The sequence below is a fragment of the Neolamprologus multifasciatus genome, chromosome 8 (genome assembly GCF_963576455.1).
Source record: "Neolamprologus multifasciatus chromosome 8, fNeoMul1.2, whole genome shotgun sequence".
Lineage (NCBI taxonomy): Eukaryota > Metazoa > Chordata > Actinopteri > Cichliformes > Cichlidae > Neolamprologus > Neolamprologus multifasciatus.
This window is the reverse complement of record NC_140446.1, coordinates 27,709,753-27,732,252: the sequence shown is the minus strand read 5'-3', so window position 1 is coordinate 27,732,252 and position 22,500 is coordinate 27,709,753. Positions and strand designations below refer to the sequence as shown.

Here is a 22,500-nt window from a genome sequence, read left to right as displayed (position 1 = left end):
GACTGTGTGTAGACCTGAGCACGTGCTCGTAGAACAGTTTCACAGATGTGTGCATGCTAACCTGAATAAATACTGACACAAGTCCAGCTTGACGAGTCGGATCATTTTCTCTTCCAAAAGCCTTCCTGTGAACACAAACGTCTCAAGCTGAAAACATCCCTCTGCTCTCTTACAAAATCTGAAACGTGCACTAATCTGCTGATACAGATGACATCGCACGCCCACGTGGGCTTTTGAGACAAATTTCACCTGCAAATGTAAGATGTATTCAAGTCCCAGTGTGAGACTGGGGCATCTGAGCTTCCTCTGTGTACCTTCATTTTTTAATTTATTTTTTAATTTTTTTATAAAGTAGATGTTTCATTTTCTAAATAAACAGAACAGCTCATCGCCGCTCTACCAGAAGCATAGATTTAACAGATAAAATATTAAATTAAAGTACACAGTGGCCTGTAAGAGTTAATATATGGTTTTAAAAAACTGCTTCTACATCCTGAAGTTTTTAACGATCTTAGTCTGCTATTACCAGAGAATGGTGAGAGTAACATGACAAGGTCCACGTTACCTGGATTATTTGGAGATTGTGTATCAGAATTTCAGGAGCGGGACCACGCCTCCAAACACGTTCTTTCCGGTTGTCATCTATATAGGTTCCCCCAGTTCTACAAGCTGTTCTCGTTTACGTGCGTCATTCTCATTTACGTGATTCGCCGAGGGTCCATTCTCGGCGAATACCTTTAAACACAGCTCATCTCTCAAGAGTAATGTAATTTTACTCACCCTTCCATTCGCTAAAATCACCCTCTCGTCCGTCAGCGCGTCAGACGAACAACTACTCAAGCTCTGCATCCATCGCTTCCTCCGGCAATCCCAGAAACACACCAAACATCACGGTGGCGCTTCCAAAGAACCGAATGCTGACGACCTCCTGGCAGTTTTCTTGCCACATGCGGTCTGCTAACCCATCCATCCAGTCGTCTCATCTGCGCTAAATCCAGTCATGAAGTAACTCCTGCCGCCCACCACTTCAGCGAAAACCAGCGGGGTCGCCCGCCAGCAGAACTCACAGCTCCTCTCACGTTGCTCCGAAACGGGTCTCAGGCCAGGCAAGTTAGCCGAAAAGCAGACGGCCGTCAGTGCCGAACCCACGCTTCCAAATAAATCTCAGCTGCAACAGCAAAAGCGACAGCATACTTCGTAGCTCCACCCACCCGCGAGCGCCAGGTAGGAATGCAAGCTGGAAATCTGTCGCTAGCTCCATACTCGCTACTGTTCTCCATCGTCGTGTTGTTTCCTTCCCTCCTTTCACTAAATGCTTAAGCAAGTTGGCACCTAGATCCCCGGTTCTTCCCTATCCGCCATTCGCAAACGCAGCAGCAAGCTTCCTACCACTGAACTGCCAGTTTCTCAGCAAAGACGACACACACACACACACACACAAAAAAAAAAAATGCAATATCCTTCAGCACAGAGTTGCCAGGTTCCCAACCTCTCGTCTGTTAAACTCCACAGCAAACCTCGGCACCGGGTTGCCAGGCACTCAGCCCCTCATCCCTTCTCTGCTAAACTCCGCAGAAAACGTCGGCACCGGGTTGCCAGGCACTCAGCCACTCATCCCCCCCCCCTTTCGCAAATTCGGCAGCAAACCTTGGCACCGAGTTGCCAGGTTCTCGGCCACTCATCCCTCCTCTGCTAAACTCCGCAGCAAACGTCGGCACCGAGTTGCCAGGCACTCAGCCACTCATCCCTCCTCTGCTAAACTCCGCAGAAAATGTCGGCACCGGGTTGCCAGGCACTCAGCCACTCATCCCTCCTCTGCTAAACTCCGCAGAAAATGTCGGCACCGGGTTGCCAGGCACTCAGCCACTCATCCCTCCTCTGCTAAACTCCGCAGAAAACGTCGGCACCGGGTTGCCAGGCACTCAGCCACTCATCGCCCCCCTTCGCAAATTCGGCAGCAAACCTTGGCACCGAGTTGCCAGGTTCCCAGCCACCCATGCATCCCTCTCAAACTGCAGCAAACGTCGGCACCGAGTTGCCAGGTTCCCAGCCTCCCACACCTCCTCAGCTAAATTCTGCAGCAAACCTTGGCACCGGGTTGCCAGGTTCCCAGCCACCCATCCATCCCTCTCAAACTGCAGCAAACGTCGGCACAGGGTTGCCAGGTTCCTGCCTCCCTCATTTGCAAAAGCAGCAACAAGCTTTTTGACCATCGGGTTCCCAGTTTCTCAGCATAGTTAAGAGAAAGAAAGTTGTCATTACTCCATCCCTCCGTAGCAAATGCAGCATGCTTCAGCACCGAGTTGGCAGGTTCCCTGCCTCTTCCCTCCTCGGCTAAACTCTGCAGCAAACATCAGCACTGAGTTGCCAGGCTCTCAGCCACTCATCCCTTCTTCCCAAATTTCTGCAGCAAATCTCGGCACGAGTTGCCAGGTTCCCAGCCTCTCGTCCCTCCTCGGCTAACCTCTGCAGCAAACCTCGGCACCGGGTTGCCAGGTTCCTTTATCCCTCATTCGCAAAAGCAGCAGCTTTTCTACCACCCGGTTGGCAGTTCTCTGCATAGACAAAATTAATTAATAAAAAAAAAGGCACTGGGTTGCCAGGTTTTCCTTCATCCCCCATTTGCATGCAGCATCTAGCTTCCCTACTACTGAACTGCCAGTTTCTCTACATCTATCATTGCAAGCAGCGGCAAATCCTTCTAGCACAGTGGTGTCAGGTTCTTACTATACAGTGGGGCAAAATATGTATTTAGTCAGCCACCGATTGTGCAAGTTCCCCCACTTAAAATGATGACAGAGGTCAGTAATTTGCACCAGAGGCACACTTCAACTGTGAGAGACAGAATGTGAAAAAAGAATCCATGAATTCACATGGTAGGATTTGTAAAGAATTTATTCGTAAATCAGGGTGGAAAATAAGTATTTGGTCAATAACAAAAATACAACTCAATACTTTGTAACATAACCTTTGTTGGCAATAACAGAGGTCAAATGTTTACTATAGGTCTTTACCAGGTTTGCACACACAGTAGCTGGTATTTTGGCCCATTCCTCCATGCAGATCTTCTCAAGAGCAGTGATGTTTTGGGGCTGTCGCCGAGCAACACGGACTTTCAACTCCCGCCACAGATTTTCTATGGGGTTGAGGTCTGGAGACTGGCTAGGCCACTCCAGGACTTTCAAATGCTTCTTACGGAGCCACTCCTTTGTTGCCCGGGCGGTGTGTTTTGGATCATTGTCATGTTGGAAGACCCAGCCTCGTTTCATCTTCAAAGTTCTCACTGATGGAAGGAGGTTTTGGCTCAAAATCTCACGATACTTGGCCCCATTCATTCTGTCCTTAACACGGATCAGTCGTCCTGTCCCCTTGGCAGAAAAACAGCCCCATAGCATGATGTTTCCACCCCCATGCTTCACAGTAGGTATGGTGTTCTTGGGATGCAACTCAGTATTCTTCTTCCTCCAAACACGACGAGTTGAGTTTATACCAAAAAGTTCTACTTTGGTTTCATCTGACCACATGACATTCTCCCAATCCTCTGCTGTATCATCCATGTGCTCTCTGGCAAACTTCAGACGGGCCTGGACATGCACTGGCTTCAGCAGCGGAACACGTCTGGCACTGCGGGATTTGATTCCCTGCCGTTGTAGTGTGTTACTGATGGTGACGTTTGTTACTTTGGTCCCAGCTCTCTGCAGGTCATTCACCAGGTCCCCCCGTGTGGTTCTGGGATCTTTGCTCACCGTTCTCATGATCATTTTGACCCCACGGGATGAGATCTTGCGTGGAGCCCCAGATCGAGGGAGATTATCAGTGGTCTTGTATGTCTTCCATTTTCTGATGATTGCTCCCACAGTTGATTTTTTCACACCAAGCTGCTTGCCTATTGTAGATTCACTCTTCCCAGTCTGGTGCATGTCTACAATTCTTTTCCTGGTGTCCTTCGAAAGCTCTTTGGTCTTGGCCATGGCGGAGTTTGGAGTCTGACTGGTTGAGGCTGTGGACAGGTGTCTTTTATACAGATGATGAGGTCAAACAGGTGCCATTCATACAGGTAACAAGTGGGGGACAGAATTCATGGATTTTTTTTTCACATTCTGTCTCTCACAGTTGAAGTGTACCTCTGGTGCAAATTACTGACCTCTGTCATCATTTTAAGTGGGGGAACTTGCACAATCGGTGGCTGACTAAATACTTTTTTGCCCCACTGTATCTGCCATGTGCAAACCGCAGTGACAAGCTTCTTACCCCTGAGTTGCCAGTTCCCGTCCATCCATCATGGCTAAAGCAGCAGAGAATTATCTAGCTTGTTCCTTCTATATCCATCATTCATAAGCGCAGCAGCAAACTTCTTCGACCACATTGCCAGTTTCTCTGCATAAGTTATTGTAAAGCAGTAGTAAACCCCTCTGGCACCGAGATGCCAGGTTCTCTTCCTCTATGCCCCAACGCAAATGCAGTAGCAAGCGCTGGCACCGGGATGCCAGCTTCTCTTCCTCTGTCAATCCTTTACGAATGCAATATCAAGCTTGGCACCGAGATGCCTGGTTCTTCTTTATCCCTCATTCGCAAATGCAGCAGCATGCTTTCTAATATAGAGTTGCCAGCTTCTCTGCATTTATCACAGCAACGCAGCAGTGAATCCTTCTACCACCGCGATGCCAGCTTCTCTGCATCTAGCCCTCACATGCTAAGCAGCAGATGTTCCTATCAACACCAAAATGGCAGGTTCCATGTCTCTATTCCCTATTTGCAATGCAGAAAAAACTCTTTGCCCCGAGATGCAAGGGTCAGTTCCCTAAGCAGCTCACCCTTCCGGTACCGGATTGGCAGCTTCTGCCATCAATCACTTGCACAAAAAAAAAAATAAAATAAAATCCTCTCTCCATGATGACAGTTTCTCTATTTTGTCCTGTCTTCCACAAGGTGTAGCAGCAAATCATTCCGGTACCGAGATCCCAGTTTTGCTGCCATCTTTCCTGCCTTCACAAAGCAAAGGTGAACCTTTGTGGCACCGGGATGCCAGGTTCTGTCCTCTATCGCTCATTTTAAGACAACCAAAATGCGCCATGCGCATAATTCTTCATGGCGTCCCTTCACTTCTCACGTGCTTTCACTAGCATCATCAGGCATCCACCCTCGACACAATCATTCGAGACCGCTCTCTAAGTCGACTCACGGTTCTGACTGTGTCTAAATGCCTTATCATCTCCCATGAAGTCTAGTGGACTCGCATTCTGCTCTCGGACAATTTTGGGGGTTATTATTATAGAGATTATTTTCCTCTAATCGGTCTTTCAATTCATCAACTCTTCCCAAGCTCCTGCTGTTCTTCTGTTCATTCAGAAATCAGCTCAGTCGTTATCGTTACCTTATCTGAAGTAATTAACCAGCTAAGCACCCCCTCTCCATCTTCTCCTCAAAGACAAGCTCACAAGCTTTTCAAGCCGCCAAGCCCTACCTCAAATCTCAAATCCAGCATTCTTCTCTGTAAGAGCTTCAGCTCAAAGTCGAGCCACGTCACTACCCGATCGAGGGTTCCCCTCATTCATCTATTAAGATTTCCATTGTTTGCAACTTCCTTTGATATCTTCTCCTGCCATTCCTTCCTAATTGTCTGAGCTCATCCTCTCCACACCACGGAGTGAGGTTCGCTCTCCCTGCACTCGTCTTTGTCTTGTCTTCCTTCTCTCTCCCCAACCGGTCTCAGCAGATGGCCCCGCCCCTCCCTGAGCCTGGTTCTGCCGGAGGTTTCTTCCTGTTAAAAGGGAGTTTTTCCTTCCCACTGTTGCCAAAGTGCTTGCTCATAGGGGGTCATATGATTGTTGGGTTTTCCTCTAGACATCATTGCAGGGTCTTGAGGCGTCTGTCACTGTGGCTCGGTGCTGTATAAATAAGTCGAATCGAAAATCAAATTATTCCGCTGACGTCTTCGACCTTTGTATCACACAGTTATTACTGCTTCTAGGGGATGCCTTCTTTGGGGATCTGCCAGGCCCGGGAGCCGTCGCCAGTCCCTTTCGAGGCCTTCCCCAAACCGCAGCTCAATTCATGTCCAAGCATTTATCTTTACCTACTTAAATGCTGCCAAACCTAAAATGAGGACGTGGGCCCAGCTAGTGAAATCTATATTCAAAATATACAGAGAGTAATCAGCATAAACTGCACAGGATGGTCCATAGTGATTTACAACAGAGGTTCCCTGACTGACTTTCCCAGAAGTCTATTGTGTCTTTAACTGCTAAATCTGTTTCCTCGTAGAGGCGATGAGCTGTTCTGACAGATCCATACAGAAATGTCCGTTTTACAGAAAAACAAACAAACAAAACTGCAGGGATACAGAGGAATGTCCCAGCTTTACACTGGGACTTAAATACGTCTTTCATTTGTGGATCGGTGTGAAGCTGTCAGCTTGAAAATTGTCTCTAAACTCCTGGTGCACATTTAAGGGTTTGTAAGTGAGCAGTGAAGGTTTTATGAAGTATTACCTTACAAATCTTAAATCACGTGTAATTTTTATTAAAAAGAATTTGTAAATCTCATACACACATAATTTATTCATAATAGAACACGGAAAACAAATCAAATGCACTATTTTAAGAAAAGCCTGTTTTGAAACAAAAATAATTTGTGACAGGGCCGTGTTTCCCTAACCCTCTTTGTCTGTGTCCATGTCGTGTCCTTCTTTTGTTCTCATTTTGAAAATAAATTAAGAAACTTTTACCTCGAGGCATCATCTGTTGTTGTTTTTTGCTCAGTGACCATAACGTCTCAGACTCCCTTCAGCGCTCTTCTGCTTTTTCTCCCTCTGATGAGGGAGTGGTGATGACATCACTAAAAGATGGGGGAAAGTTCCTGAGCAGGCCAGTTATGAGGCTCTAAGTGTAGTATTGATCAGCTGTCCACATCACTGCCCGTGCACATACAACAGAGGAGAGTCGGACCAGGCTGACCTCTCATCACCTTTCTCTCTGACACACACACACACACACACACAGTGTTTCATGTTTTCTTTCTAATGTTGAGACAGGATATAAAACCTAAAAAGCTGTGTGACAGGCCTTAAACCAACAGTCTCCTTATTCTAATTCCCGTGAGCGCTCCAGGCTGAAGTCCTGAAGTCAGGAAGATGTTTTTGGTTTGATTTCGGATTCTTACAGTGTGACTGTTACGGAGAACAACAGGATGTTTTGATATCCTGGGTGTATCATGTTACAGCAATAACTGTCTTTGACATGCGTGTTCTTTGTCACACGCAGTTCATTTAGCTTCCACTCTGAAATCATGAAATAACCCAGTTTTTCTGCTTTGCAGCAGAGAGTCAAAAAAATGTTCCGTCATTCACTTGGCTTTGTTTATTTAATGCGTTTAACAAAGCAGGTGAGTATATGCATGTATTCATGTGAAAGATGAGCGACTCTTAACGTGGTCATTGTTAATCAGTGATTACAGAGCATGCAGTCAGACAGGTGTGGCTGCACAAACACTAAGCAGCAGTATTCTTATTATTAAGCAAGATGAATTCATTATTTGTCAGTGTGTTCATTTCATTTAGAGCAGCATAATAACAATCAGCAGTGCTTTACATTTCCCTGCATGCAGCCAGCGCCTAATTGCAGCTAATTACCGGTGGCTGCCATGTGGAATATGATATGTCTTCTTTCTGCAAGCCATTCCTGGTAATTACAGATATATCATGTCACCCAGTGAATGATTATTACATAAAGGTTCCCCCGGTGGCTCTTTTTCCTTTGGACAGAGGAGAGAAATGGCCCACATCCACCTGGACCAAGCTGGTCCAGTCCTTCCCATTAAGGCCAGACCAGTCCAGACCGATCGAGGCTGCAGTGGCATATGGGGTGGGCCCTGCGTGGCAGAATCCTGGCAGATAGTGCAGGATGAGAAAGAATGTAGGCCGGTGAACACTTGAACCCTGGACAGAGAGCACTTTAATCTTTACCTGCATGACAAACGATGACAACATCGAGAAGTTTGGTGGAAAACATCTAGAAAACTGAGGAAGGGACAAGAAAGGCTGGACGAGAGTGAAATCAACAAATGTGTCAGTGCAGGCTATCAGGTAAGGAAATCCCAAAAGGTTGATTCTGTTCAAGCGTTTCATCATCATCCAGGTGACGCCTTCAGTCTCAGCTGCCTGCAGGTTTATAAACTGTACAATGACTGAAGCTGCTGAACAATGTGAGGTCAGTCTGTTGGTCCTTAAAGTGATGAATCTGAATATTAATGATCAAGTTTCTTCATGTTATTGTAAATGTTTGTCCCACTGAAAACGTCACATCTCATCTACTGATGTGTGGAATTAAAAACACTTCATGATGAGAGGGAGCAGCTGGCACAGACGGGCCTGTGATGCAGCACATTTCTGATCTAACTGACCACTCACAGCACTTTACACTACAGGCCACATCTAACCACACATACGGTGCTTTGGTGGGCACACTGTAAGCACTCTGTCCGCCTCCCATCCATGGAGAGTTTAGGATCAGCAGTTAGCCTAAGACACAGGAATCTGGGTAGCTGAGGGAAGCCCACACAGCCACAGGAACACAAACCACTACACAGCTGCTCTGTTATATATGGCGGGTGAGTGCTGCTCTTATTATATATTTGAGCCAGAGCAGCTGTTTCTGCAATATCTCAGTGATCATTTGCACTAGTCATTGTTAATGATGGGATGGCTTCATGTAGAGAAACGAACACACGCTGATGATACAGCGCTCTGAAAAGAGATGATTTCAGATTTAATCAGATTACAGCGACAATATCAACTATTATAATGTCAACACAGTCAATGAACCTGAATAACCATCGTATGACTTTGAAGAAAGTCATCTTTATGGCTCCTGCATTACTTTCTACTGACCCACCCTCACCCACACTGAAGCTGCCCACAGCATGTGAGTGATTTGGAAAGGAGCTGATGGCAGGTGGTGAATTACACAGAGAAAAGAGAGAAGAGAGAAGAGAGAAGAGAGAAGAGAGAAGAGCATTTATGGAAGCTGAGGAGATAAAACCAGCTCTGTGTGTGTGTGTGTGTGTGTGTGTGTGTGTGTGTGTCTGTGCATGTGTGTGCGTGTGTGTGTGTCTGTGCATGTGTGTGTGTGTGTGTCTGTGCATGTGTGTGCGTGTGTGTGTGCGTGTGTGTGTCTGTGTGTCTGTGCATGTGTCCAAGTGTGTGTGTCTGTGCATGTGTGTGCATGTGTCCAAGTGTGTGTGTGTGTGTGTGTGTGTGTGTGTGTGTGTCTGTGCATGTGTCCGAGTGTGTGTGTGTGTGTGTGTGTGTGTGTGTGTGTGTGTGTGTCCGAGTGTGTGTGTGTGTGTGTGTGTGTGAGTGTGTGTCTGTGCATGTGTCCGAGTGTGTGTGTGTGTGTGTTTCTGTGCACGTGTGTGTGCATGTGTGTGTGTGTGTGTCTGTGCATGTGTGTGTGTGTGTGAGCGTGTGTGTATGTGTGGGTGTGTGTGTGTGTCTGTGCATGTGTGTGTGTGTGTGTGTGTGTGTGCATGTGTGTGTGCATGCGTGTGTGTGTGTGTGTGTGTGTGCATGTGTGTGTGTGTGTGTGCATGTGTGTGTGTGTGTGTGAGCGTGTGTGTATGTGTGTTTCTGTGCACGTGTGTGTGCATGTGTGTGTGTGTGTCTGTGCATGTGTGAGCGTGTGTGTATGTGTGTGTGTGTGTGTGTGTGTGCATGTGTGTGTGCATGCGCGTGTGTGTGTGTGTGTGTGTGTGTGTGTGTGTGTGTGTGTGTGTGCATGTGTGTTGTATGGATCACATGTTCAGGGTGTCGTCTCCTCTCTGTGGTTTAAGTCTAGATGAAGCTGAGGTGGTGTCAGCTGTGATGTCATGTTAGTCACCAACAAACTGATGTGATTAGAGGGACTGAGAGCAGCTGGGCAGCTTTTCTGCTCAGTCACATCAGACATGTTTTTCTTTGTTGCTATGTAGGATTCATCTTTCCAGTAACTTAAAGTGCTGATGCCATTTGGCAAGCAGGTAGATTCAGGGGGAAAAACACACTGTAGGTGTGAAGGGTCTAATGTCCACACACACGTGTGCACACTGACCATCATCTACCAGCACTCTGCATCTCAGCTCCTCTTTAGCTGCTAATACATGCTAAAGCCAGGCAGCATTCACACACACACACACACACACACACATACACACACACACACACACACACACACACACACACACACACACACACACACACACACAGCACTGCTCCATTACCGGCAGTTCCCTGTGATTGAGGATTCCTATGGTAATGGTGATGTGGGGCTGCCCTGGCTGCCAGCTGGCTCACCCCATGAGTGATACTGTGTGTGTGTGTGTGTGTGTGTGTGTGTGTGTGTGTGTGTGTGTCTGTGTGTGTGTATGTGTCTGTGTGTGTCTGTGTGTGTGTGTGTGTGTCTGTGTGTGTGTGTGTGTCTGTGTGTGTCTGTGTGTGTGTGTTCACATGAATGCAGCATGGGAGAGAAGCAGAGGGAAAGAGGCGGGCTGGGAGTAGCAGGGGTGACAGAGGAGTGTGAGCGGGCTCGGTCTATTTGCTGCAGTGTGCTGTGCTCTTAAAGCTGAAGTGAGAATTACAAGCTGCTCTTTCTTTACCCCTGCCTCTAAAATAAGCTCATTTATAAAACATGACTCTTTACCTCTTGTCTCCTCCTCTCCTCCTTCAGCCCCTTGTGGACGATCCCTCCATCTTTGCGCTCCTTCATTTGCACATCCTCCCAAGGTTGATTTTCTCTCCCTTTAAAACTGATGGGATGAACATTTCATGCATGAAATGTCTTGTCCAAGTCCCCCGATACCTCTTGGCTTCTGCATACCAACCTAGAATCCAGTGATGTACATGTATCCTGGTGTTATGGTGTTTAATGATTTCCCTGGACTGAGCATTAGACAGACTGCATGTATCACATCAGCAGCAGCTCCCTCGACCTTGCAGATCATTGCTCTGTGTGGCAGCCCTGGGTTGCATGTGCTCAGTTTTAGGTGCTCTTTGAGCCTGAGTGTATAATATCTCCTATCAGAGCAGGCGTGTTAGCGATTCAGTTGTTTCACACTAGACAGGAAGTGTGAAACAACCGCCTCAGTAAGGCTGCTCACTTCACTCTGGTCTTGGCCTTCTGTTCACTTCAGGATAAATCTGCTTACTAAGCATTCAAACTAAAAAGCAGCAGAGTGTGATTAGCAGGATATTACACCAATATGGTGAACAATGGAAATGCTGATGATAACAAAAGCTCACGTCTTGAAAACTTGAGCAGACACTGAGAGTCATCGCTGTGCTGCTTTTATCTCTCTGCTTACAACATGTTTGTTTTTCTCCACTCATGACTTGAGCCTGTGCACTAACACAAGCCCACGAGCACCCAGGCTGTAAAATGTTTGATCAGTATGGACAGAGGCATATGGTGCACTCCCAGCCACTGTAGAATAATGAAGCTGTTTCTGCTTCCTTCCATCTGATTTAACCAATATTTGTGTATTGTGAATAATTCAATGGATTTTCTGCTTGTTGCAAAGTGCCAAGCCTTAAATCTGCATGTATAACTGAACATATTTATGCTAATCTAATTGTTTTACACTTAGATGGCTTTGTAGTGCTTAGTCTCTGGAATAAACACACCAGCAGAAGCTGCCTCGTAGCTTAGCGACCCCTCCCTGTTTCCCCAGCAGCCTCGTGGGAATCCTCTGAAAGCAGTTGCTGACCGAGACGAGTGAGGCGAGGTGCTTCTAGGCAAGAGAGAGTGGCATATTTCCAATCTCAGTGCGAAGCAAAGTATGCACCATGCATGGTTTGCTTCAAATCATTTCTGTATTGTGGCCATTTGAGTTGATGCTTAAATGCAGGCAGCTGCAGGGACTCACTGGGCAGACTGGGAAACAAAAGCCTGGACTCTGGGGTGGCTGTAGCTCAGGCGCTAGAGCAGGTCATCTACTGATCGGAAGGTTGGTGGTTCAATTCCTGGCTTCCCCCTAGTCATGCCAAATATCCTTGGGCAAGATACTAACCCCAAATTGCTCTCCGATGCATCCATCGGAGTATGAATGTTACTTAGATCAATGTGCTTGTGCGAATGGGTGTGAATGGGTGAATGCACAAGTTGTGTAAAGTGCTTTGAGTGCTCAGAAGAGTAGAAAAGCGCTATATAAGCAACAGCTTTTCGTACAGATGCACCAACATATCTGCAGATTCCTGTACAGCATGTTTGTGTCGTTTATCCAAGTGTCTGAGCCTCACAGTGGTCAAACATAAACAATCCAATCAAATACCTAAATGTAAAAACTGTCTATAAAAGCTTTGATGAAGATGAGCACACACTTGCTGCCTCCAGTGTCCTGCATCCTTTTTTCTCAGTCTCTTACTCAGCCTTTACCTTTAGAAGTTAAACTTCCTCACAGCATTGTTGTTTCTGCAACTTTCTCCACTATGTTCACCCTCGACATTTTCCTTCAGCATGTAACTGTTTGCATTCACCTCCAAAAGTTGATTCTGTTCATCTGGACGTAACGTTTTCAGTGGGAGAAACGTTTCCTCGATTTCTTTAGGAGCCTTTCAAGCTGGGATAACCACATTTACTCAGGGCCTTCTTGATGTTCTTCTGCCTCCCTGGCTGCTGTGTCAGTGGGGATGGTGTTCGCTCTGTGTTGTAGCGTCCTGATGACGCCCAGTTTGTTCCAGTGGATGATGAGAGTCAAACCTTAGATACTGATCCGTATGTGTAGCGTTACTGTAATCCAATTACTTTTTTCAAGTAACGAGTAAAGTAAGGGATTACTATTGCAAAAACGGTAATTAGATTACCGTTACTTTCCCGTAGGAACGCTGCGTTACTGCGTTACTAAAACCATGATTTTTTTGCGAGAATGTCTCATGACAGTGACGTAAGCGAGTGCGACGTTCGTGACAACAGCTGTGTGCAGATCAACAATGGATCATATATCGAGTGCAGAGAGAGTATGAGCGTGCAGCGTTTAAAGCGTGGACGTACTGACCTTACTTTGAGTTTGATTCCATAAAAAGTGACAAAAACATTAGTGTCCGTTGTGCGTGGGAAGAAAACTTCTTTTTACAGCGAAAAAACCCCAAAACTTCCAAACAAGCACCGAGTAGCTACGACGTAATGGGAAACTCACAGAGAAACTCGCGGATTCTTCCACTGACCGCTGCACACCTGCACCAGGGTAAACCTCCGCCTACCCCACTCCTGCTTTACAGGTGAAAATAGAGCAACAGGACCGCTAGTCTTTGACTTTATTTATTTTCTGCTGTGTTTTACTTGCATCTATTTGAAAGACTGAGTGTAAACACACAAAATATTTTATTTTATGTGCTGGAATGTGCAGAAAATAGGTTTAAATGTTAAACTAATTTCTTCCAGTCAGAGAATGTTGCAGATAATTAAATGTTTGCTTGATGCATAAAGTTAAAAGATTAAAACTAATAAAACAAGTTTTAAAAAGAGACTTTTCCATTTGATTACATTTTGTATGATGATTATGCAGAAAAAGTAGAATTGGGCTGAAAGATCTATCACTTTATCACCTATTCAGGTTGTAAATCGTGTTTTTAAAAAGTAACTAAGTAATTAATTACTTTTGAAAATAAGTAGTCAGTAAAGTAACGGGATTACATTTTGGGGAAAGTAATCAGTAATTAGTTACTGATTACTTTTTTCAAGTAACTTGACCAACACTGCCCATTCCTGATGGAAATCTCACAGTCTAAGAAGGCTAACCTGCCACTTTTCATATCCTCCCTGGTGAATTTGATGTGTCCACCAAGTTAATGTGATCTGTGAAATGTGGTACGTCCTGAGATTTGATTTTCACCCTCTTTTCCACTTCTTCCATGTACAAATTGGCCACGATGGGTGAAACTGGGAGCCCATGGCACACCCATGTTTCTGCCTGTAGTACTGACCCTTGTATGTGAAGTAGAATGAAGACACAGTTCAAACACACTTGGTGGATGCTGAGCGCGGTCCTGCTGCTGAGGTTGGCGTCATCCTGTAATCTCTTACGAACTACCTCCAACGCTTCAGTGACTGGGATGCAAGTGAAGAGAGATGTAACGTCGTACGAGACCATGGTTTCATCTGCCTCCATCATGACATCTCTCACCTTCTCAACAAAATCCAGGGTGTTCTGGATGTGGTGTTCAGAGCTGCCCACCAGCGGGTTGAGGATCGAAGCCAGGAACTTGGAGATGTTTTAGGTGACAGAGTTGATCATGCAGACAATCGGTCTTAAATTGTTCCTTCAGTGAGACTGAAGACTGAAGAAGTCACCTGGATGATGATGAAACGTTTCTCCCACTGAAAACATCCAGATGAACAGAATCAACTTTTGTAGATTTACTTACCTGGATGATTGAGCGTGCATCAAGATGTTTGCACTCACATGTAAGCCTAAAACTGTGCTCTTCACAACTCCATTTAAATCTGGCATTTTCATCAAAACCAGAAGACTCATAGGGTTTCGCTTATTTGCTGGACTATAAGCAGAGCGTGATGATGAGATCCTCTAATGAGCTGCATCCTTCCCCGTATGTTGCCTCTTTTACCAGTGTCTCAGTGGACTTCAGCAGATGTTTCCTCATAAATACTTCCTGGGGACAGAGGATGTTGTCTGCCTCATGCTAGCTCATTGGCCAAGCAGCCGGTTAAACGGGCAGGAGCAGGCAGACCCACCTGTGCAGCTGTGTGCGGTGGAACACCAACAGGAAGGAAAGACTAGATAAAGGATGCTACAGAGATGGTAGAAAAGTGGGGGTAAGATAAAAGCCAGAAAGTTCCAGAAGTAATGAGAGCTAACAAACTGAAAAACAAAAGATTTGGAAAGATGTCAGTCGGAGAAAAGACTAAATAGACAACGATGTGCCTGCTGTGGCTGCTCGGCCCACATCAGTGCCATTCATGGTCCAGTCGTTAGCTGCTGAGTCTTTGGAAACAGAGCATCAGTCCATGCAACGACACCTCTTTTCACTCTCCTCGTGTTTATACACGCCTGCTTCATTTAATCAATTCAATTCATTTTTATAACGATTAGTAATAATTAAACTCTCTTCCATAGTGTGTCTCTGATCGCTCCTTCTTTTAAGAAAATCATATTTACATGCATGTACCTTTACACGGTAACTAAAGGCTGTCTGCGATTTAACACTATGGATGATGAAGGATAGAAATAATTAAAGTATTTAAATGGGGAGAAACGACCTCATCCTCTTTTTATTCTCTGACACAGTAAAAAGAAAAATGTCTGTAATCCAGCAGAGGTTACACTGAGAGATAACAGTCAAACATATGGGATCGTCAGGCGTTTTCCCACTTTCAGAGTTGGAGTATGAATAAATATAAGTTTATCCACGTGACTGACTTATTGGACAAAAACGTTCATATTGAAATGCAAACTTTGAATCAGACAGTTAATCTGAATTGTTGATACTTGCTGGTTGGATTAGAGTTTTGGTTGTTATGGTCTGTGTTCTTGTCTGTCAGCTTTACGCCTTTCACATTTCTGCTCAAGCTTCTGTTTTTGTTTGGACTTTTATGACTCGAAGACGAGGAATTTTGTGTTTGTGGAGGTTATTAATAATTTTGTTTCCTCGTATTTTGGTCTGTTGTTGTTTCCTCTCTACCCACTCGAGTCCTTCTGTCAAGTGCCTGTGTTCAGTTTTTCCCTGTTAAGTTACTTCCTGTGTTGTGTTAGTTCTTTGTAGCTTGTGCCTAGCTGATAATTTTACTTCCATTGTTAATGCTGAACTAATGAATTCAACTATTCACTTTAGCTAAAGTTATTAAGTTAGCTAAAGAGTTGGGATGCTGTGTAAGACATAAATAAAGCTAAAACACAAAGGTTTGCACACCGTTTTGCATGTTTGCCTACTGTAGGGGTCTCTGCAAACAGTCGATCATATTTGTCAAAGCTGAATCCAACACAAACTACGCTAAATTAGCGTTTTTAGCTAGCAGCTACAATAAGCATGAAAGTTACTGTACGGCTATCATTTGTTAACATGACGCTTGTTCTTATACATGTAATACATTTATTACCAACCTGAGAGTTTATCCGCTGCTCATTCGACATGACGAATGACTTCTGAGGTGTTAATTCAGCTCAAGCTGTAGATTCCCGTCAGTGACACTCTCGGTCCGCTGGTAAGACTGAGTTCTCTTAATCTGCGCTCGATTACTCTGGAACCGGATGTAAGTCCCAAAAAACTGAATTTTGGAACTGAAACTGAAATTATTCAAGAGCCACATTTTTAAAGGATAAAATACAGTTTCAAAGCAAATGAATTCATTTTCAAAATATAAAATTCAGTTTCAATTTAGTGACGATCATTTTCAAACCAATACATTGAATTTCAAATTCGGCTCATTCAAATTCAGTTTTAAAAAGAATTTAGTGGAGATGTGGGTAAGCAGCCATCAGTAGGAGATGTCCAGAGCACCTCGCCCAAGAGCAGCCCATGGGGTCATCAGATGCCCAAACCAATTCGAGTGGCTCCTTTTGACGTGGAGGAGTAGCGGCTCTACCTCATTCTTCGGTCACTACCCAGAGCTCGCAACCATGAGGGACGCAGATCGAGCAGCAAATCGACAGCTTCACATTTGTGCTGTGCTCTCGACTCACCACGACCGAGTGGTACACAGTGTCCACATCCATGCAGATGCCATCCCGATCCATCTGTCCACCTCTCACTTCCCTTCTCATACATGAACAGGACCCCAGTGTACACAAACGCCTCCGTTTGCAGCAACAACTGGTCCCTGACCTGCAGTGAGCACTCCATCCTTCTCCAGCTGTGGACCGTGGCCCCAGATTTGGAGGTGCTAATTCTCATCCCCACTGCTGCAAACCACTGCAGTCCAAACTGGAGGCCACCACCTGATAACGCCAACAGAACCACATCATTAGCAAACAGCACAGATGAGCCTTCTGGGAACAGAAAAATAATAATTTGATGTAAAACTTTCATTTTGATGATAGTTATTCAGCCTAATAATGTGATGGGAAGTTTGTTTCAGATCGTTATTAATCTGATCCAAGACGAAATGAAAGTGACGTGAACTAAACCCTGACCCTAACCATAGCCTCCTGCATCTGAGAATGCGGGGGAGATAACTACATCCAGGTATGTGAGAGTCCAAATGTTGGTCAGGAGGATTTCACGAGTTCTAATTTTATTGGAAAAATGATTGTGTCCAATTTGTAGAAAAGACTGATATTTGTGAATAATTTGATTAAATACTTCCTGAATTCATCAGTTCTTCCAGATACAGTAATATTTCAACCTGCTGTCTGCAGATGTGCATCAGCTTTGGTTCATGTAACTCTGATGGAGAGGAAATATAGTTGGCTGTGGTCACACTGCAGTTGGTGGACGCCTCTGATCCATGTCATGGATTACATGTATGATGTACTGCACAGGCACATGCATGTAGGCTTTCTCTGACCTACAATAAATAACTCGGACTAAAATCTGTGAAACACTTTAAAGAACGCACACAGTCAGCCCCACTGTTGTGTGGGTCAGTTAACAGTTTATTGTGCTGATATTTGCAGCCATCTGCAAAGCTAAGCATGTGTGTCTGAGAGAAGGTTAGTGAGTGCTTGTGACAAAGTGGCTGGGACAGAAGTCATTTGCCATTTGTCACTTGTGTATATTGTTATTCTGTGTTCTGTTATCCTATAGTCTATCATAATGCTTTAATGTAAACACAGCACATGTAACCTTGGCTCTACATACTATCCCGGGTCTGTTTGTGGTAGCATTGGTTATATTCATTTCATCTGTGCAAATGTACTTAAAGCTAAATGTCACTTCATCATTAATTGATTTGAATCTTTCATTTGTTTATGTAGTTTGGTTATACTTAACATTGTGTGTTCCTCTGAACAGGTCCTGTGTGTAAAACAGGTATGTGGGAAGGGCCGCCCCAGTACTTCCTGATTTTATAGGATATGATGTCACTGATCATGTCAATTGGGTGTAACCAAATGAAGGGGTGTGTCTTTTGTGTAAAATTTTTTATTTCATTTAAAATAACCCCATGAGTCAGAGTAAGTGAAGAGATTGACTTTTCAAACTGTTTAGTTGGGTGAATGAGTTTGTTAAGTGGAAAAATGATTTTATTCCTGTTTCTTTGTCTAGACTGTGTTATTTAGTCTACCCTGTTTTCCCAATGGTGGAGGTTAATGAGATCCAGGTGTGAGTGGAATTCTATATAAAGCAGGTGAGATTTTGACTGACAGGTTCTTATGTTTTTGTGAAATAATTGTTGAAAGGCGACGCCAGAAAATAAAGAATACTTAAAAGAAACTTGAACAGTCTGCAGATGCTGTCTTCCTATCACCTCCCATGCTGCTTATGTCACGCTACATCACAGTGCTATGAAATCATTATTTGTTATTATTTTCTCTACATGGCTTGTCAAGGCGCTTTTTTATGATTTGGAGCTGATCCATAAGGATGCTGAACAATCATTGGCTGTGGGTTGATACGTTTTCTCTAAACTAATCCAACAAACATTTGATCCCGGATAGAGCGGTGAAATCACTGCTTTGTGTTACCTTTGTCTGTACTAACAGATGTGATCCTCTGAACTCATAAATCAGATTTTTTCATATTTAGATGCTTCATATGTTGGTGGCTGATCCAGCATGTCCTGTTTCAGGTTAGCAAATGCAGCAAATACATAAATAAATCCTAAGTCATGGATGCTGCAGAAGGACTGTGTGAATCTGTCGCGCTGCACTCGGCTGAGATGCTGCACACATTAGTCTCCACATGACCGGCGAGGAGAAATATAAAGCACTGCAGCCTGTCCGTGAGCTTTTATTGGCCTTTATGATATTCATCAGTGGTTATTAGTAACAGTGCTGACCAATCCACTGCTTGACTTGATGGGCTGTGGAGTCTTTATTGGGTTCTTTGGACTCCTTGATGAGGAGCGCAATTAAGTTCAGTTTCCAAAGAGCTGCAGTAGAAATAGCTCTGGGTACTTTTCATTATTAAAGCCGATCGAGTTGAGGTTAAAAATGAGCTTCAAAAAATTATTTTATTTCATTCAGTATGTGAGAGTTGGTCAAACCCATTTTAGCATGTTGTGCTGTTCATTTTTTATTGTTTTGTATTCATTTGGGGTTTTTTGTTTATTTTGTGGTAATGTATTAGTAATAAATGCATTAATAAATAAACAAAGATTTAAGTGATCACACAGATCTCTAACTCCGTAGCGCTTGATGCTCAGTCATCCAGGTAAGTAAGTCCTAAAGGCTGATTCTGTTCATCTGGACGTTTTCAGAGGAGAAACGTTTCATCATCATCATCAGGTGACGTCTTCAGTCTCAGCTGACTGCAGGTTTCAATCTTATAAACAGTTCATCTGCATAATGACTGAAACCATCCCACTGAAGGAACAATGGGCTGGGAGGTCAGTTCATCATCATTAAAATGCAAATTCTCATGATCATTGATCAACAACCATGAGTCCCATTCACAGAGAGTTGGGGAATGGCTGCAATCACAGCATGTAAGATGGTGACAGATGGACCCTCAGGCCTCCTCCTCCATTCAGAGATGGTCTTTCCCTCCTTGACTCCGCCCTCAAACCAGCGTTCCTCCCTGTCCAGGATGTTACATCCTCATCATTGAACGAGTGTCCACTGGCCTGTAGGTGTAAAGACTGCAGAGTCCTGGCCTGACGAGGAGGCTCTGCTGTGTTGTGCCGTCCTCTTAGTCAGAGGTTGTTTGGTTTCCCCGATCTATGAATCCTGCCAATCCTCCTGCACTTAACAGCTACACTATGTTACTCTGTTTGTGTCGGGGACCCGATCCTTGGGGTGGACCAATGTTTGGGGTTGAAAAGCCACAGAGACCCGTCTCAACTGCTCTGATACTCCTGACACGTACGGGATCACTACAGGTTTTCTCTTGGGCAGCGGTTGTCCTTCTCTCCTGGATCGGCTGGAGCTTTCCCGCTGTGACAAAAGTCCAGCTGGGATCACCACATTTACTCAGGGCCTTCTTCATGTTCTTCTGCTTCCCTGGCTGCTGTGTCAGTGGGGATGGTGTTCGCTCTGTGTTGTAGCGTCCTGATGACGTCCAGTTTGTGCTCCAGTGGATGATGAGAGTCAAACCTCAGATACTGATCCGTATGTGTAGGTTTACGGTACACGTCAGCTTTTAGATGTCCCCCATTACTGATGGAAATCTCTCAGTCTAAGAAGGCTAACCTGCCACTGTTCATATCCTCCCTGGTGAATTTGATGTGTCGGTCCACCGAGTTAATGTGATCCGTGAAATGTGGAACGTCCTGAGATTTGATTTTCACCCAGGTGTCATCCACAGACCTGAACCAGTGACTTGGTGGTGTTTCAGGGTGCCCTGCACAATTTTCAAAACTTTAAGAGGTATCTAAATGTTTCCTGGTCAAGGATAAAATCAGGATAGATATATTTCAAATGTGTCAGTCCAGCAGAGAGGTCAGTCATACCTAGCTGCTGATTAATTAAGCCAAACATCCATCCTTGCTCGTGTTTTCAGTGTTTTATTTGATGCTCTGGATTTGGTGTGATGAGGCAGATACACAGACGAAGATTATTGGACGAGTAAATTATGTTTCTTATTGGTTCAATTACTTCATTTAATTAGCTGCTGTGGGGAACAGGTGTGGATATATGTACGCTAAAGTATGACAACATGAACTTTTGGCTGACGTCAGGTTTGCAGCATTTGATTGGAGTCTGGTCATTTCTGTTATACTGCAGTTAACTTCTTTATGTCACAAGATGAGAAGATTAATAGAGGAACAAACAAGCCTGTATCTGGTGTCAGAGGGACAGATGCCTGCATCATCCGCTCAGAAACGAGGTGGTTTCAAAGACGGGATTGGAAGAGGCAGTAAAATGATCTGGAGTTGGACTGTAGTGAGCACGAGCGACTCACTAAAGATGACAGAGGGTGTAAATGTGTGCATGTGTGTGTGAATGTGGAGGGACACTCATTCAGTTCAGTTTTATTTACACACTTATTTACACATATTTACACAGCACACAACAACGACAGGCGCCTCAGAGTGACTGTTGTTGTCATCGAGTCACTCAAAGACCTCCAGCTTCAAACTTTCCATATGCACAGCTCTCTCTCCTTTTCCTCCATCTCCTCTGTTCCTGCCATCAGCGCATCAGGAGCAGACTGAGCAGTAATCCCTCGCTCATTCAAACACACACACACACACACACACACACACACACACACACACACACACACACACACACACACCAGGCACAACGTGGGAGAAACTGACTGGGATTCAGGCCTATATACACTAGCTAAGACCAGACCAAACAGTGTAAACTGTGTGTGTGTGTGTGAGTGCGTGTGTGTGTGTGTGTGTGTGTGTGTGTGTGTGTGTGTGTGTGTGTGTGTGTGTCCTCCCCGGCTCAGAGGAGCTGCAGTCAGACTGATCCGTGTGTTCAGAGCACAGCTTCGGTTACTTGCTCTCCTCCTGTCCCAGCACACCGTTGTCACACTGAGTATTATGGATTTTAATCTAATTACATCCACAGACGAGCCCCTTCATCTGCTCACTCAGTGGCTCGTCTCTCACAGCTACTTAATTAAAGGCTGTGCTTGTGCGAGATCTTAATAAAAGTTTGTGGCAGGTTTAGTTGAACACACTGAAACGTTGCTTCCAGCTGCTAAATTACTCTTTCATCGTCTGTAGTCGGAGAGAAAAGAGTCTCAAACTCCTGTGACTCCAGTAATCCGTAAGAAATGTGAATAACTTCCATTAATATATGCAAAAATAGAGAAACTGAATATTTCTGTTTAAAACTGAAACTTTTACTTTTGTTTCATGTTTATTTTGTTTTTCATTCCTTTATTTGACTTATATTTTTACCGTTCTTGAATATCTGCTGGTGCTGAGTTTGATTCACTATGTAACAACAGCTGAGTTTGAAATAGGTGAAGACGTTTATGTTGGAACAGAAAGCAAACAGCCTCCAATGTTTCACCTTAACTAGAACAAAGGGTTTGGGTTCAGTGCGCGACTTTGTCTTTGCCCATTACATTATTGTAAAGGTTGTAAAACTGACGGGAGATCTTTTTCTCTTCCTCTGGCTCTTGACGAAGGCGGTCACACTTTCTCCTTATCTTTCCTGCTCGGCTTTCTCATGTCTCTGTCTGCTTCTCTCCTGGAAGAGTCTCACAAAACTTCTCTAAAACCTAAAAAAGGAATTATGTGTTTGATCAACTGGTCCCTGAATGCAATTGACACCCTGCTCTCAACGAGAAGCCTGTGTTCAGGAGACCCATTGAAGACATCATTTTGGAACCATGATAGCGGGGTTCTTGCTGATCGGCGCTGGCTTGGTCCTGGCTTGGCGCTGGCTTATTGAAGAATAAAGAAAGGGGAAACAGCTGATCAAATGCCCACAAGGCTGCCCGCTGTGCTGATT

The 22,500-nt window shown here is 44.6% G+C and overlaps 1 protein-coding gene and 1 long non-coding RNA gene across 4 annotated transcripts in view; both read left to right on the top strand.

Annotated features, from left to right (window-relative positions):
* Positions 1–22,500, top strand: part of rbfox3a (RNA binding fox-1 homolog 3a) — a 518,942-nt gene that overhangs the window by 288,256 nt on the left and 208,186 nt on the right. The gene's annotated exons all lie outside the window — the stretch shown is intronic.
* LOC146513264 (uncharacterized) overlaps positions 9,229–22,500 on the top strand; it is a 16,526-nt gene continuing 3,254 nt past the window's right edge. The window contains exons 1-2 of the long non-coding RNA XR_014875863.1: positions 9,229–19,714; positions 19,745–22,500. The exon at positions 19,745–22,500 is cut by the window's right edge and continues 3,254 nt beyond it. This is a non-coding gene — a long non-coding RNA (uncharacterized LOC146513264). The remainder of the gene's footprint in view (positions 19,715–19,744) is intronic.